At 38.5% G+C, this 14,804-nt stretch overlaps 1 pseudogene; it reads left to right on the forward strand.

Moving 5' to 3' along the window:
• Window positions 1–366: 366 nt before the first annotated feature.
• The window catches only part of LOC101684569, a 116,396-nt pseudogene continuing 101,958 nt past the window's right edge, over window positions 367–14,804 (forward strand).

Below are 14,804 nucleotides of genomic sequence, written 5' to 3' on the forward strand. Positions count from 1 at the left end.
TCCATTAATAGATAGATAAAAAGATGTGGCAATATACACACAATGGAATATAACTTAGCCATAAAAAAAGAATGAAACCTTCCCATTTGCAACAACATGAATGGACCTTGAAAGTATTATGCTAAGTGAATTAAGTCAGAAAAAGACAAATACCATAGAATTATACTTATATGTCAAATTTTAAAAACCAAACAAACAAAACTAAACTAATAGATACGGAAAATAGGTTGGTGGTTGCCAGAAGAGGTGTTGGGAGATAGATGAAATAAGTGAAAGAGGACAAAAGGTATAAGCTTCCGGGGTGTCAGCTGACTGCTCGGCTGCTGCCGTTTGCAGCCGTTGAGACTCCACCAGGCCGCTGTCGCTGTTACCGCCGTTGCCCCGCCGCCGCCGCCGCCATGGCTCAATACAAGGGCGCCGCGTGCGAAGCGGGCGGCACCATGCACCTGATGAAGAAGAGGGAGAAGCAGCGCAAGCAGATGGAGCAGATGAAGCAGCGGATCGTGGAGGAGAACATCATGAAATCGAACATGGACAAGAAGTTCTCCGCTCACTATGACACCGTGGAGGCGGAGCTCAAGTCTAGCACCATTGGTCTCGTGACCCTGAATGACATGAAGGCCAAGCAGGAGGCCCTGGTGAAGGAGAGGGAGAAGCAGCTGGCAAAGAAAGAGCAGTCGAAGGAGCTGCAGCTGAAGCTGGAGAAGCTGCGAGAGAAGGAGCGCAAGCAGGAGGCCAAGCGCAAGATCTCCAGCCTGTCCTTCACCCTGGAGGAAGAGGAGGAGGCGGGCGACCAGGAGGAGTAGGAGGAGTAGGCGGCCGCGTACGAGGAGGAGCTGGAGAGGGAAGAGGTCACCACAAAGAAGAGGAAACTGGGGAAGAACCCTGATGTGGACACCAGCTTCCTACCTGACCAGACCGCGAGGAAGAGGAGAACCGGCTCCGGGAAGAGCTGCGTCAGGAGTGGGAGGCCAAGCAGGAGAAGATCAAGAGTGAGGAGATCGAAATCACCTTCAGTTACTGGGATGGCTCTGGGGGCGGACGGTGAAGATGAAAAAGGGCAACACAATGCAGCAGTTCCTGCAGAAGGCACTGGAGATCTTGCGCAAAGACTTCAGCGAGCTCAGGTCGGCGGGGGTGGATTTTTTCTTTTTCATTTTTTGTTTTTTTTTTTCTCACCATCTGGTAAAATTTTTTTAACTTTTACCCTTTTCTTTTTTAACATTTTTTAACTAGTTTATCTAATATATTTTTTCTTTTTTATATTTTTCTTTATTCGTTTTCTTTTTTTAAAAAAATTCTTTTCTTTTTTTTTTTTCTTTTTTTTCTTTCTCCCTTTTTGAACCTCTTTTTATCCCCTTTCTCCCCCCTCACAATTTGGGATCTCTTCTGATTTGGTTAAAGCATATTTTCCTGGGGTTTTTGCCACCCTTTTAGTATTTTACTTGCTCATTCATATACTCTTATCTGGATAAAATGACAAGACGGAAAAATACACCACAAAAAAAAGAACAAGAGGCAGTACCGAAGGCTAGGAACCTCATCAATACAGACATCGGTAATATGTCAGATCTAGAGTTCAGAATGACAATTCTCAAGGTTGTAGCCGGGCTCGAAAAAGTCATGGAAGATATTAGAGAAACCCTCTCGAGAGATATAAAAGCCCTTTCTGGAGAAATAAAAGAACTAAAATCTAACCAAGTTGACATCAAAAAAGCTATTAATGAGGTGCAATCACAAATGGAGGCTCTCACTGCTAGGATAAATGAGACAGAAGAAAGAATTAGCAATATAGAAGACCAAATGACAGAGAATAAAGAAGCTGAGCAAAAGAGGGACAAACAGCTACTGGACCACGAGGGGAGAATTCGAGAGATAAATGACACCATAAGACGAAACAACATTAAAATAATTGGGATTCCAGAAGAAGAAGAAAGAGAGAGGGGAGCAGAAGGTATACTGGAGAGAATTATTGGGGAGAATTTCCCCAATATGGCAAAGGGAACGAGCATCAAACTTCAAGAGGTTCAGAGAACGCCCCTCAAAATCAATAAGAATAGGCCCACACCCCGTCACCTAATAGTAAAATTTACAAGTCTCAGTGACAAAGAGAAAATCCTGAAAGCAGCCAGGGAAAAGAAGTCTGTAACATACAATGGTAAAAATATTAGATTGGCAGCTGACTTATCCACAGAGACCTGGCAGGCCAGAAAGAGCTGGCATGATATTTTCAGAGCACTAAACAAGTAAAACATGCAGCCAAGAATACTATATCCAGCTAGGCTATCATTGAAAATAGAAGGAGAGACTAAAAGCTTCCAGGACAAACAAAAACTGAAAGAATTTGCAAACACTAAACCAGCTCTACAGGAAATATTGAAAGGGGTCCTCTAAGCAAAGAGAGAGCCTACAAGTGGTAGATCAGAAAGGAACAGAGACCATATACAGTAACAGTCACCTTACAGGCAATACAATGGTACTAAATTCATATCTCTCAATAGTTACCCTGAATGTTAATGGGCTAAATGCCCCTGTCAAAAGACACAGGGTATCAGAATGGATAAAAAAACAAAACCCATCTATATGTTGCCTCCAAGAAACACATTTTAAGCCCGAAGACACCTCCAGATTTAAAGTGAGAGGGTGGAAAAGAATTTACCATGCTAATGGACATCAGAAGAAAGCAGGAGTGGCAATCCTTATATCAGATCAATTAGATTTTAAGCCAAAGACTATAATAAGAGATGAGGAAGGACACTATATCATACTCAAAGGATCTGTCCAACAAGAAGATCTAACAATTTTAAATATCTATGCCCCCAACGTGGGAGCAGCCAACTATATAAACCAATTAATAACAAAATCAAAGAAACACATCAACAATAATACAATAATAGTAGGGGACTTTAACACTCCCCTCACTGAAATGGACAGATCATCCAAGCAAAAGATCAGCAAGGAAATAAAGGCCTTAAACGACACACTGGACCAGATGGACATCACAGATATATTCAGAACATTTCATCCCAAAGCAACAGAATACACATTCTTCTCTAGTGCACATGGAACATTCTCCAGAATAGATCACATCCTCGGTCCTAAATCAGGACTCAACCGGTATCAAAAGATTGGGATCATTCCCTGAATATTTTCAGACCACAATGCTCTAAAGCTAGAACTCAACCACAAAAGGAAGTTTGGAAAGAACCCAAATACATGGAGACTAAACAGCATCCTTCTAAAGAATAAATGGGTCAACCGGGAAATTAAAGAAGAATTGAAAAAAATCATGGAAACAAATGATAATGAAAATACAACGGTTCAAAATCTGTGGGACACAACAAAGGCGGTCCTGAGAGGAAAATATATAGCAGTACAAGCCTTTCTCAAGAAACAAGAAAGGTCTCAGGTACACAACCTAACCCTACACCTAAAGGAGCTGGAGAAAGAACAAGAAAGAAACCCTAAGCCCAGCAGGAGAAGAGAAATCATAAAGATCAGAGCAGAAATCAATGAAATAGGAACCAAAAAAACAATAGAACAAATCAACGAAATTAGGAGCTGGTTCTTTGAAAGAATTAATAAAATTGATAAACCACTGGCCCGACTTATCAAAAAGAAGAGAGAAAGGACCCAAATAAATAAAATCATGAATGAAAGAGGAGAGATCACAACTAACACCAAAGAAATACAAACTATTATAAGAACATATAACGAGCAACTCTACGCCAACAAATTTGACAATCTGGAAGAAATGGATGCATTCCTAGAAACATATAAACTACCACAACTGAACCAGGAAGAAATAGAAAGCCTGAACAGACCCATAACCAGTAAGGAGATTGAAACAGTCATTAAAAATCTCCAAACAAGGGGCGCCTGAGTGGCTCAGTGGGTTGGGCCGCTGCCTTCGGCTCGGGTCATGATCTCAGAGTCCTGGGATCGAGTCCCGCATCGGGCTCTCTGCTCAGTGGAGAGCCTGCTTCCCTCTCTCTCTCTCTGCCTGCCTCTCCATCTACTTGTGATTTCTCTCTGTCAAATAAATAAATAAATAAAATCTTTAAAAAAAAAAATCTCCAAACAAACAAAAGCCCAGGGCCAGATGGCTTCCTGGGGGAATTCTACCAAACATATAAAGAAAAACTAATTCCTATTCTCCTGAAACTGTTCCAAAAAATAGAAATGGAAGGAAAACTTCCAAACTCATTTTATGAGACCAGCATCACCTTGATCCCAAAACCAGACAAGGATCCCATCAAAAAAGAGAGCTATAGACCAATATCCTTGGTGAACACAGATGCGAAAATACTCAACAAAATACTAGCCAATAGGATTCAACAGTACGTTAAAAGGATTATTCACCACGACCAAGTGGGATTTATTCCAGAGCTGCAAGGTTGGTTCAACATCTGCAAATCAGTCAATGTGATACAACACATCAATAAAAGAAAGAACAATAACCATATGATACTCTTAATAGATGCTGAAAAAGCATTTGACAAAGTACAGCATCCCTTCCTGATCAAAACTCTTCAAAGTGTAGGGATAGAGGGCACATACCTCAATATCATCAAAGCCATCTATGAAAAACCCACCGCAAATATCATTCTCAATGGAGAAAAACTGAAAGCTTTTCCGCTAAGGTCAGGAACACGGCAGGGATGCCCATTATCACCAGTACTATTCAACATAGTACTAGAAGTCCTAGCCTCAGCAATCAGACAACAAAAGGAAATTAAAGGCATCCAAATTGGCAAAGAAGAAATCAAATTATCACTCTTCGCAGATGATATGATACTCTATGTGGAAAACCCAAAAGACTCCACTCCAAAACTGCTAGAACTTATACAGGAATTCAGTAAAGTGTCAGGATATAAAATCAATGCACAGAAATCAGTTGCATTTCTCTACACCAACAGAAAGAGAAATTAAGGAGTCAATCCCATTTACAATTGCACCCAAAACCATAAGATACCTAGGAATAAACATAACCAAAGAGGCACAGAATCTATACTCAGAAAACTATAAAGTACTCATGAAAGAAATTGAGGAAAACACAGAGAAATGGAAAAATGTTCCATGCTCCTGGATTGGAAGAATAAATAATTAAATAAATAATAAATAAATTGTGAAAATGTCTATGCTACCTAAAGCAATCTACACATTTAATGCAATTCCTATCAAAGTACCATCCATCTTGTTCAAAGAAATGGAACAAATAATTCTAAAATTTATATGGAACCAGAAAAGACCTCGAATAGCCAAAGGGATATTGAAAAGGAAAGCCAAAGTTGGTGGCATCACAATTCCGGACTTCAAGCTCTATTACAAAGCTGTCATCATCAAGACAGCATGGTACTGGCACAAAAACAGACACATAGATCAATGGAACAGAATAGAGAGCCCAGAAATAGACCCTCAAATCTGTGGTCAACTAATCTTCGACAAAGCAGGAAAGACTGTCCAATGGAAAAAAGACAGCCTCTTCAATAAATGGTGCTGGGAAAATTGGACAGCCACGTGCAGAAAAATGAAATTGGACCATTTCCTTACACCACACACAAAAATAGACTCAAAATGGATGAAGGACCTCAATGTGCGAAAGGAATCCATTAAAATCCTTGAGGAGAACACAGGCAGCAACCTCTTCAACCTCAGCCACAGCAACATCTTCCTAGGAACAGCGCCAAAGGCAAGGGAAGCAAGGGCAAAAATGAACTATTGGGATTTCATCAAGATCAAAAGCTTTTGCACAGCAAAGGAAACAGTTAACAAAATCAAAAGACAACTGACAGAATGGGAGAAGATATTTTCAAACGACATATCAGATAAAGGACTAGTGTCCAGAATCTATAAAGAACTTAGCAAACTCAACACCTAAAGAACAAATAATCCAATCAAGAAATGGGCAGAGGACATGAACAGACATTTCTGCAAAGAAGACATCCAGATGGCCAACAGACACATGAAAAAGTGTTCCATATCACTCAGCATTAGATAAATACCAATCAAAACCACAATGAGATATCACCTCACACCAATCAGAATGGCTAAAATCAACAAGTCAGGAAATGACAGATGCTGGCGAGGATGCGGAGAAAGGGGAACCCTCCTCCACTGTTGGTGGGAATGCAAGCTGGTGCAGCCACTCTGGAAAACAGCATGGAGGTTCCTCAAAATGTTGAAAATAGAACTGCCCTATGACCCAGCAATTGCACTACTGGGTATTTACCCTAAAGATACAAACGTAGCAGCAATGTCCACAATAGCCAAACTATGGAAAGAACCTAGATGTCCATCAACAGATGAATGGATCAAGAAGAAGTGGTATATATACACAATGGAATACTATGCAGCCATCAAAAGAAATGAAATCTTGCCATTTGCAACAACATGGATGGAACTAGAGCGTATCATGCTTAGCGAAATAAGTCAAGCAGAGAAAGACAACTATCATATGATCTCCCTGATATGAGGAAGTGGTGATGCAACATGGGGCCTTAAGTGGGTAGAAGAAGAATCAATGAAACAAGATGGAATTGGGAGGGAGACAAACCATAAGTGACTCATAATCTCACAAAACAAACTGAGGGTTGCTGGGGGGAGGGGGTTTGGGAGAAGGGGGTGGGATTATGGACATTGGGGAGGGTATGTGCTTTGGTGAGTACTGTGAAGTGTGTAATCCTGGTGATTCACAGACCTGTACCCCTGGGGATAAAAATATATGTTTATAAAAAATAAATTTTTTTTTAAAAAGGTATAAGCTTCCAGTTATGAAACAGATAAACCATGGGGATGTAATGTACAATACAGTGACTACAGTCAATAATATTGTACCACATACATGAAAGTTGCTAAAAAAAGTGAATCTTAAAAGTTCTCATCACAAAAAAATGCAACTTTGTTGACATGAGGATAACTAGACTTACTGTGTTGACAGTAAGTATATACTTTTTTAGTATATACACAAATATCAAATCATTATGTTGTACATCTGAAATCAATATAATGTTATATGTCAATTATACCTCAATAAAAAATGAGGAAGAAGAAGGGCTAAGTTCTGGGTGCTTTTAATCAGAAAAAGGGCATTCCCCAAAGTAAAATGTATTCCTTGGTCTAAAGTAGGTAGAGATAAAGGATGTGATAATAGGAAAGAGCTGGCAAGTGTCTTGTAATTCTAAAATAATTGCAAAAGCACACCCAATATATCTCAAGGAGCCCAAAGACCTGGACACCATGTTAGCATTGTAACATTTTCAACTCACCATTTGGTGATTTTTTTTATGGCTATCCAAGTAAAATTCTATGGAATCAGTTGGAAAAATGAGATTTGATATAAAGCCAATTTCACTAAACAGCAATGATTTTGTAAAGTAAAAGATATTGATATCATCAATTACTCATAAAAACAGAGAGGACAAGGACAATGCAAAATTATGCATGATCTATTTTATTTCTATTTGGCTATGAAATGCAAAAGCACAATTTCACTGCACAAAGAAAACTGCCAAGCCCACAAAATTCAATGATAAAAATCGTTAAGATCATGTACACTCATAAAAATTACTTGACTGCATTTTTTAAGGGTTTTCATTAACACTAACACACTGTCTACAAAGACAAATCATTCTAAATAAAAAAACTTTTTTACCTCTTTGATTAGGTTTATTCCCAGGTATCTTATGGTTCTTGCTATTATTGTAAATGAAATCAATTCTCTAATTTCCCTTTCTATATTTTCGTTGTTAGTGTATAAGAAAGCAGCTGATTTCTGTATCATAGATTTTGTATCCTGCCACATTACTGAATTGCTGTATGAGTTATAGTAGTTTGGGGGTGTAGGCTTTTGGGTTTCCACATAAAGTATTACGTCATCTATGAAGACAGAGTTTGACTTCATTGCCATTGACTTCATTCAGGGCAATGTTGGCTTCATAAAAAGAGTCTGCAAGTGTGCGTTCTGTTTCTATTTTTTGAAACAGCTTCAGGAGAATAGGTATTATTTCTTCTTTGAATGCTTGGTAGAATTCTCCGGGGAATCCGTCAGATCCTGGGATCTTGTGTCTTGGGACGTTTTTGATCACTGCCTCAATCTTGTTACTAGATACTGGTCTATTCAGGTTGTCAATTTATTCCTGATTCAGTTTTGGAAGTTTATAGGTTTCCAGGAATGCATCCATTTCTTCTAGGTTGCTTAACTTACTGGCATATAACAGTTGATAACAATTTCTGATGATTGTTTCTTTTTCCTTGGTTTTAGTCATGATCTCTCCCTTTTCCTTCATAATTTTATTAATTTGGGTCCTCTCTCTTTTCTTTTGGATGGGTTTGGCCAATGGCTTACCGATCTTATAGATTCTTTCCAAAAAACAGCTTCTAGTTCTGTTGATGTGTTCTACTGTGTCTCTAGTTTCTACCTCAATCTCTGCTCTAATCTTGATTATTTCCCTTCTTGTATGTGGGGTTGGCTTAATTTGTTGTTGATTCTCCAGTTAAGGTATAAAGAGAGCTGGTATATTCTGGATTTTCAGTTTTTTTGAGGGAGACTTGGATGGCTATGTACTTCCCCCTTAGGATCGCCTTTGCTGTATCCCATAGGTTTTGGACGGAAGTGTCTTCATTCTCATTGGTTTCCATGAATTGTTTCTTTGATTTCCTGGTTGATCCAAACATTCTTAAGCAGGGTGGTCTTTAGCTTCCAAGTGTTTCAATTCCTTCCAAACTTTTTCATGTGGTTGAGTTCCAATTTCAAAGCACTGTGGTCTGAGAATATGTAGGGAATAACAATCTCAATCTTTTAGTGTCGGTTGAACCCTGATTTGTGACCCAGTATGTGGTCTATTCTGGAGAAAGTTCCATGTACTTGAGGAACTCATGAAAGAAACTGAACATTCATGAAAGAAACTGAAGAAGACACAAAAATACAGAAGACCATTCCATGTTCATGGATCAGAAGAATAAACATTATTAAAATGTCTATACTGCCTAGAGCAATCTATACTTTCAATGCCATCCTGATCAAAACTCCACTGACATTTTTCAAAGAGCTGGAACAGGCAATCCTAAAATTTGTATAGAACCAGAAGAGACCCCGAATTGTTAAGGAAATGTTGAAAAAGAAAAACAAAACTGGGGGCATCATGTTGCCTGATCTCAAGCTTTACTACAAAGCTGTGATCACCAAGACAGAATGGTACTGGCACAAAAACAGACAAATAGGCCAGCGGAACAGAATGAAGAGCCCAGTTATGGACCTTCAACTGTATGGTCAAATAACCTTCAACAAAGCAGGAAAATATATACAGTGGAAAAAAGACAGTCTCTTCAATAAGTGGTGCTGGGAAAATTGGACAGCTATGTGTAGAAGAATGAAACTCTACCATTCTCTTACACCATACACAATAATAAACTTGAAAAGGATAAAAGACCTCAACGTGAGGCAGGAATCTATCGAAATCCTAGAGAAGAACATACTTAGTAACCTCTTCGATACTGGTCACAGCAACTTCTTTCAAGACATGTCTCCAAAGGCAAAGGAAACAAAAGCAAAAATGAACTTTTGGGACTTCATCAAGATCAAAAGCTTCTGCACAGCAAAGGAAACAGTCAACAAAACAAAGAGGCAACCCACGGAATGCGCGAAGATATTCGCAAATGACACTACAGATAAAGGGCTGATATCCAAGATCTATAAAGAACTCCTCAAGGGGTGCCTGGGTGGCTCAGTGGGTTAAAGGCTCTGCCTTCGGCTCAGGTCATGATTCCCAGGGTCCTGGCATCGAGCCCCACATTGGGCTCTCTGCTCTGCAAGGAGCCTGCTTCCTCCTCTCTCTCTGCCTGCCTCTATGCCTACTTGTGATCTCTGTCAAATAAATAAATAAAATCTTTAAAAAAAAAAAAAAAAAGAACTCCTCAAGCTCAACACACGCAGAACAGATAATCATATCAAAAATGGGCAGAAGACATGAACAGACACTTCTCCAAAGAAGACATGCAAATGGGTAACAGACACATGAAAAAATGTTCATCATCATTAGCCATCAGGGAGATTCAAATCAAAACCAGATTAAGATATCACCTAACACCAGTTAGAATGGCCAAAATCAACAAGGCAGTAAACAACATGTATTGGAGAGGATGTAGAAAAAGGGGAATCCTCTTACACTGTTGGTGGGGATGCAAGTTGGTGCAGCCACTTTGGAAAATAGTGTGGCAATTCCTTAAGAAATTAAAAATAGAGCTACCGTATGATGCTGCATTGCACTACTGGGTATTTACCCCAAAGATATAGATGTAGTGAAAAGAAGGGCCATCTGCACCCCAATGTTCATAGCAGCAATGGACAGTCACCAAACTGTGGAAAGAACCAAGATGACCTTCAATGGACAAATGGATGAAGAAGATATGGTTGATATATACAATGGAGTATTATGCCTCCATCAGAAAGAATGAATACCCAACTTTTGTATCAATATGGATGGTACTGGAAGAGATTATGCTGAATAAAATAAGTCAAGCAGAGAGAGTCAAGTATCATATGGTTTCACTTACTTCTGGAGCATAAGGAATAACACAGAGGACATTGGGAGATGGAAAGGAGAAGGGAATTGGGGGAAATTGGAGGGGGAGACAAACCATGAGAGACTGTGGACTCTGAGAAACAAATGGAGGGGGCTGGGGGGGGTACTGGGTGAGCCTGGTGGTATTATGGAGGGCACGTATTGCATGGAGCACTGGGAGTGGTGCATAAGCAATGAATTTTGGAACACTGAAAAGAAAATAAAATGGGAAAAAAATAAAAAGTTTTTTAAAATTAAAAAAAATAATAAAAGGATATTTTTAGAGAGTGGCATCTTTGGTTACCAACCTATTGCCTCATTTATAATATAGACTTTAAGTAATCAATATAACAGTTAAAATGTTAAGAACCATTTTTAATATAAACAGAGATACTTAGATATGCTCCCCCTGCCTTGAAGCCAGCCTGTCTTAGTAATTCATTGGTATGCAGGCAACTGACTAAGAAGTAAAAAAAAGGAGAACTCTGACTTCCACAAACAAGCAATGAGTAAGCACCAGCAGATTATAAAGATGTGAATGCTGTGGCCCTATAGATTTAACAGAACCCAAGCCAGAAACTAAACCTTTTCACTTTCGAAAGAGAGTTTCATTTTCTACTAGATTGTAATATTTAATTCAGAGTACTCCAAATCTGGTTTAGAGTTCGATTTTGTGGATATCCAAATGAAAGAAATATATCTAAATGGGTGGTTATGTGTTAATTACCTACAGCTAGATAACAAATTACAATAAACAGCAGCCTAAAACACTTATTTAAAAACACACACACACATTTACTACCTCAGAGCATCTACAGATCAAGAGTTCAGGCATGGTTTCCGTGGATCCTCTCTAAGGCTACAATCAAGATGCTGTCAAGGTTGGGGTCTTATATGAACCTTGACTGGAGAAGGATCTACTTCCAGGCTCACGTGGTTGTCGGAAACATTCAGTTCCTTGCAGACTGCTGAACTGAGGGCCTCAGTGTCTTGTGGGAAGTTATCCAGATGCCACCTCCAGTTCCTTGCCAAGTAGCCCTCTTCACAAGCAACTCACAAGGTGGCAGCTTGCCTCTTCAAAGTCAGCAAGGGAGGACGTCTCTTAGCATGACAGGTATTATAATCTTATGTAATGCAATCACATGCACAGAATCACTTACATGTAATCAAACACACTGCTCTACCTCTGCTGCATTTTATCCATAGAAGCAAGTCACAGATCACTTCTCCTCTCAAGGGGAGAGGATTACACAAGGTGTGAACACCAGGAGGTGAGGATCATGAGGATGACCTTAAAATCTGTCCACCACACGCTACAAGAAAGCTAACTCCAATTAATTGGTGGCAGTTGCGTGAAGTGTGAGATTAAAAAAGATTCTGAGCCTCATCTCCACCCATTCACTCAGTAACATCTGTCTTTTAAAAATGTACTTCAGTAAATGTAGGGAATATCATAGTAAAATGGTAGAGAACAAAACAGATAAAGACCTAACCCTCATGAAGTTTACATTCTAGACAGTGGGTACAGAATATAAACAAATACATAATATCAGAAAGTTCATGAGGGGTTAGAGAGAAACATAATTTAGAACTGAAGAAACTCTGAGATATATTTACTTCATACCCTCACTATAGAGACTGGGATGGTATGAGTAGAATGGCCAAGTAAGATAGCAGCAATTTCCCTGGCTGCTCTGTTTTCATTCATGAGTTCTGTGACCTTAGGTGAATCAGTTCCCCAATTTGAGTCTCATTTTTGCAATGATAAATGGGGAGAAAGTAGGAATAAGTGGTCTCAATTGTCCTTTCTATTTTTAATCTTCTGTGCCTTTTAAGACTAGATTTTGTATAAAAATAAGAGCCAATCTGCTATTCTTTGTTTTAAAAATATTTTGACTAAATTTTTAAAAATTCTTAGACATTCCCCTTATATTCAAAACATTAAATGACAAGCCACAACAGCTTGCATAAAAGTTTTCTTTAAAACCCCCTCAGGTGAGTCTAATTTACCATCTTTAGCCAAGAACTAGTTAGTTATTGATTTATCAAGGCAACTTTCTCTCTGTTGTTAGTTATACAGTTCCCCTCAAGGGTGATAATATTGACCTCTTCTAATTTTGCCAATCTCTTGCTCTTTTACAAAAAGCAACCAATGACTCAGGAAAAAAATGGTTCACAATAAATGTCTGCCATGGGTGAGGAATGGGTATGATCTCACATGGCATGTATTTATCCTTCCTGTTATAGAAGCTTCTCCTAGACTCTAATCAGGCTACTTAGAAAGAAGGATGACTAATAACAAATCCATGCAGAAAACTTAGCTGAGAAATTTATACTTGCAAATATGCACCTATACTACCTGAACTAGGATAAACAGAATTCATCTTACATTATTACTATCACAAAAGTAAACTGTATAAAGTTGTAAAATATTCATACCAGGCTATCAACGTGATCAGGATTCTAATGCTAACCTTCCTATCCTTAACTACAGTTGTTCAATGAAATTCAACACCCTTTTATCTTTTATTTCTGTCCTGCATAATTTGATCCTCTATATGAGTTTATGCCTACAACCATACTATCATAAACCTGACAATCCACTAATTTGGCAGACAAGAGTTGGTAAGGAATCATCCCAAAGAAGGATGTCTGTTCACCTTCCCTTAGAAAATCTTTACAAATAGCAATATTGTTCAAACCAGAAAACATTAGGCCCCCTGGCTACCTAAAAATAAATAAAAATGAGTGGAATCTCTTTAAGTCTTCCAACCCCGAGTACAATGCATTTGGGGGGCAGAGGGGTACTTTTTTTTTCCTATGGAAAATATTTTATTTAAATTTATATTGTTTTGATCAGCTGAGTCTAAAAAAAGGAACCATTCCATTTACCTACATGTTCTGAAAATCAGATCTTTCATCCATTCTTTAGATGAGATTTTGGCTTTTTACATTTTTCTTTGTTTTTATTAAACGTCTCAACCTCATATCTCAGCAGGGATAAAAAATTTCACAACATGTTACATCAAGCCAGTAGGAATATACAAATAAGTTCTAGGTAGTCTAGTAATATAAAGCTCAGTAGGAATCAGACTCTTAAGTATAAAATAAGAGTAAAATGTATTTTTTAAATAATATGTCAACTTCTCATATACAAAAAAAGTTTTAAGGAGTTGTAGCTATAGGTATTTTGCCATAATCATTTCTTTATTTAAAAACTTTTGTTGAAAGCTTCCTCTAGGTTAGATCCCAGGGTTAGGATGGAAGATACAGCTGACTCCACCCCTGCCTTCAAGAAACTCACAATCTAATATGACTGAGTGTTTCTGACACACAAGTTTTCAAATCATACTTCTCATTACCTAACAATTGTGTCTCTAAAAGTCACATAAAAACTCATCTTTGATAAACTGAATCATTTTGAAAATTAGGTAATCCTGTGGTATGGTGAATCTTTTTGTCACTCAAATAACATTTCTAATTTGCTACTTAGGTTTTCACATCTTGAATTTGCTAAGTTGTATAAAATTTATTTAGTTAGTCATATAGCTACAATATGTTTGAAAGAACATTTAACTTAGAGGGAATAAATGGAGACTTCAGTACAAGGTATGATCCTAGGCATGTCATGGTCAGCCTCAGTTTCCACACCTGTAAAAAAAGGATATCATCTCACTGACTTGATGGGAAAAAAAGACATAAAATGGTATGTGTGGCAACCAAGCTCTAATATCAGGCTGCCCATGATCATTGCCTCCTGATATCCATGCCCTTGTGGAGTCTTCTCCCATACTGAATGAAGACCAGTCTATATGACCAACAGAATGCAGTGGTATACGACTTCCAAGGTTAAATCATAATAGTCATTGCAACATCCACCATCTTCTCTTACATCACTCATTCTGGAGAGAGCCAGCTGCCATATTATCAACACACTCTAACAGTCCTATGGAGAAACGCATGTGAGAAGTACCTGAGGCCTCTCAATGAGAAACCTGTGAGGAAGCCATCTTAGAAGTGGATCCTCCAGCCTCAGGCAAGCCTTCAGATGATGGATACCCTAGCTGACATCTGACTCCAACCTCATGAAAGTCCCTGAGTAAAAACCATCCAGCAAAACCACTCCTAAATTTCTGACTGGCAGAAACTGTAAGAGTTAATAAATACTTATTGTTTTAAGCCACTGGGTTTTGAGGTAACATGTTATGCTGTAATAGTTAACTAATACAAACTACGGAAGTT

Source organism: Mustela putorius, unplaced genomic scaffold, assembly GCF_011764305.1.
Source record: "Mustela putorius furo isolate JIRA1106 unplaced genomic scaffold, ASM1176430v1.1 tig00000224_pilon_pilon_pilon, whole genome shotgun sequence".
NCBI classification, from domain to species: domain Eukaryota; kingdom Metazoa; phylum Chordata; class Mammalia; order Carnivora; family Mustelidae; genus Mustela; species Mustela putorius.